Source organism: Vicugna pacos, chromosome 21 (genome assembly GCF_048564905.1).
Source record: "Vicugna pacos chromosome 21, VicPac4, whole genome shotgun sequence".
In the NCBI taxonomy this organism is placed as follows: Eukaryota; Metazoa; Chordata; class Mammalia; order Artiodactyla; family Camelidae; genus Vicugna; species Vicugna pacos.
Genome location: NC_133007.1, coordinates 6,606,341 through 6,610,076, shown reverse-complemented (window position 1 = coordinate 6,610,076; position 3,736 = coordinate 6,606,341). Strand labels below are relative to the sequence as shown.

The 3,736-nt window shown below is 36.6% G+C and overlaps 1 pseudogene across 1 annotated transcript; it reads right to left on the bottom strand.

Moving 5' to 3' along the window:
* Positions 1-385: 385 nt before the first annotated feature.
* LOC102541404 (large ribosomal subunit protein eL28 pseudogene) lies at positions 386-878 on the bottom strand (annotated as a pseudogene). The gene has a single exon (XR_001459856.3). The product of XR_001459856.3 is annotated as a large ribosomal subunit protein eL28 pseudogene (transcript).
* Between the last annotated feature and the right edge of the window lie 2,858 nt (positions 879-3,736).

Here is a 3,736-nt window from a genome sequence, read left to right as displayed (position 1 = left end):
GTTTTTTGATTACTGGTTCAATTTTACTACTAGTAGTAAGTCTGTTAAACATTTTCTGTTTCTTCCTGATTCAGTCTTAGAAGATGGTATGTTTTGGAATTTATATATTTCTTCTATTGTCCAATTTTTTGGCATTTAATTTTCATAGTAGTCTCATGATTTTTTGTATTTCTGTGGTATTGGTCATAAGTTCTATGTCATTTCTAATTTTATTTATTTGGCTCCTCTCTTTTCTTTCCTTGGTGAGTCTGGCTCAAAGTTTGTCAGTTTGGTTTATCTTTTCAAAGAGCCAGCTCTTCATTATTTTCACTGATCTTTTTTTTTTTTTTTGTCTCTAATTTATTTATTTATTTATTTTATTTTATTTTATTTTTTTTTGAGAAAAGTTGGCTGACATCTTTATTGCTCTGGGAAGGGGCTGCTCAGGAGCTCTTGGTGGGGCGGGTCCGCTTCCTCTTCACCATCACAGGCTTCTGGCTGCGCAGGATGGCGCTGGCTCTGCGGATGGCGGCCATGCGCCGATCTGGGCGGTACTTGTTCTTTCGGATCATGTGACGGATGCTGCTGAGGGTGGCCCGAGCGTTTTTGTTGATGGTGGTCCGAACATAGGAAGTGGCTGGCTTTCGCTGGCCGGATCTCCGCTTCATCACCACCACGACACCTTTGCCGTCTGCCGCTGGCTCCACGCCCACTGTCTTGCGGTGAATCAGTCCATTGTAGCGGAAGGAGTTGCGGGTCTTCAGGTTATTGGGTTCGGTGCTGTACGTCTGCTTGTTCCTCTTGATCAAGAAGCTAGAGCAGTTCCGCACGACCATCCATTGCAGATGCGCGGACATGGCGGCAGCTCCTCACTCCTCCGCGGCCCGAGACGGAAAGAGCGTCTCTAATTTATTTTTGCTCTAATCTTTATTATTTCCTTTTTTCTGCTGACTTGGGGCTTTGTGTGTTCTTTTTCTAATTCCTTTAGATGGTAGGTTAGATTGTTTATTTGAGATTTTTCTTTCTTCTTAAGGTAGATCTGTATTACTATGAACTTTCCTCTTAGAATTGCTTTTACTGTGTCCTTTTGGAAAGATTTTGGAAAGTTGTATTTCCATTTTTGTTTCTTTCAAGGTATTTTTTGATTTTCTGTTTGATTTCTTCATTAACCTATTGGTTGTTTAGTAGTATGTCTTTAGTCTCCAGTGTTTGTGTGTGTGTTTGTTTTTTTTTTTCAGTTTTCTTCTCATAGTTGATTTCTAGTTGGTTATGGTTGGAAAAGATGCTTGATATGATTTCAGTCTTAAATTTATTGAGATTTGTTTTGTGGTGTAGCATGTGGAGAATATATATAATTCATCTTGTCTAATGTGTCTTTAAAGCCACTGTTTCCTTATTTATTTTCTGTGTAGATAATCTGTCCTCTGATGTAAGTTAGGTAGTAAAGTCCCCTACTATTATTGTATTACTGTAAATTTATGTGTTAACATTTGCCTTATATATTTAGGTGCTTCTATGTTGGGTACTTAAATATTTATGAGTCTTATATCCTCTTCTTGGATTGACATCTTTATCATTATGTAATGCCGTTCTTTGTCTTTGGTTACAATCTTTGTTTTAAATTTTGTTCTGTCTGATATGAGTATTGTTACCCCAGCTTTTGTTTTATTTTCACTTGCATGGAATATCTTTTTCCATCCCTTCACTTTCAGTCTTTGTGTGTCTTTAGATCTGAAGTGATTCTCTTTTAGGCAGCATATCGATGGAACTTGTTTTTTTCCTTAAAGTCATTCAGCCACCCTGTGTCTTTTGATCAGAGCATTTAGTCCAGCTACATTTAAAGTGATTATTGATATATATGTACTTCTTACCATTTTATTAATTGTTTCCTAGTTGTTTTTGTAGTTCTTCTCTCTTCCTTTCTTCTTCTTTTGGTCTCTTCCCTTGTGGTTTGAAAATTTTCTTTAATGTTATGTTTGGGTTCATTTCATTCTATTTTTTGTTTATCTACTGTAGATTTTTGGTTTGTGATTATCATGAAATTCACTTATATCTATCTATATATATTAGTTTATTTTAAGCTTTAAACTTAAGTTTAAACTTTAGTTAATGCATTAAACTTAAGTTTGAATGCATTCTAAAAACACTACATTTTTACTCCTCTCTGATGTTTTATGTTTTTGATGTTATAATTTACATATTTTATAGCTTTTGTGTATCCTTTAACTACTGATTACAGTTATAGTTGAAGTTTCTTTTTTTGTCTTTTAACCTTCCTACTAGCTTTTCAAGTGGCTGATCCACTGCCTTTACTATATATTTGCCTTTATCAGTGAGATTTTTTTCTTTCATGTACTTTCTTAGTTCTAGTTATGGTCTTTTCTGCTTAAAGACAACCATTAATATTTCTTGAAAGGTCAGTTTAGTGGTGATGAACTCCTTTAGATTTTGCTTGTCTGGACAAGTCTTTATCTCTCCTTCATTATAAATGATAACCTTGCTTAGGTAGAGTATACTTGGTTATAATTTTTTGCCTTTCAGAACTTTAAATATATTATGCCACTCCTTTCTGACCTGTGAAATTTCTGCTTAAAAATTAGCTGATAGTCTTATGCGGGGTCCCTTGTATGTGACTTGTTTTTCTCTTGCTGCCTTTAAAATTCTCTCTTTAACTTTTGCCACTTTATTTAGGATATATATTGATGTAGATTTCTTTGGGTTCACCTTGTTTGGGATTCTGTGTTTCTTGGACTTGGATATCTGTTTCCTTCTCCAGGTTAAGGGAGTTTTCAGCCATTATTTCTTCAAATAAATTTTCTGCCACTTTCTTTCTCTCTTCTCTTTCTGGGACCCCTACAATATGAATGCTAGTTTGCTTTATGTTTTCCCAGAGATCTCTTAAACTATCCTTATTTTTTAAAATTCTTCTTTCTATTTGCTGTCCTGTTTGGATGACTTCCACTATTCTTCTTCCAGATCGCTGATCTGTTCTTCTGTACCATCTAATCTGCTGTTGATTCCCTCTAGCATATTTTATCTTTCAGTTATTGTATTCTTCAGTTCTTATTGGTTCTTTCTTATATTTTCTAACTCATTGTTGAAGTTCTCACTGTGTTCCTCCATTCTCCCAAGCCTAATGAGCATCTTTACGGCCATAACTTTGAACTCTTTATTGGGTAAATTACTTGTCTCCATTTAGTTAAGTTGTGTTCCCATCCATCAGCAGACTTCCTGAGTCACAAATGCCTCTAGACACCGCCCTCCCCACCAGAGAGCCAAGCTTCACCAGCAGTGGACAGGCACTGACTCCTCCTGCATAAACCTCTAGCTCAGTCTCATCCACCAGGGGGCAGATACTAGAAATAAGAAAACAACAACCCCAAAGCCTATGGAAGGAATCCACAAACACAGGCCAGACTCTACACTGGGACTGCCTGGACCCTGGCCCTTGGGTGACAAGAGGGGAGTGTACTGCTGGGACTCATAGGATGTCTCCCACAGAGGGCCACTTTTCCAAGGTTGAGAAAGTGACTAGCCTATTTATAAATACAAATAAAAAGATAGACAATAATGAGGCAGCAGTGGAATATCTTCCAGGCCAAGGCACAAGGTAAAATCCCAGAAGAAATAAGTGATGAGGAGATAGGCAATTTATCTGAGAAACAGTTTAAAGTAATGATAGCAAAGATGTTCAGAGAACTCAAGAGGAGTATAGATGCACAGAGCGAAGTTTTTAGCAAAGAGTTGGAAAATATAA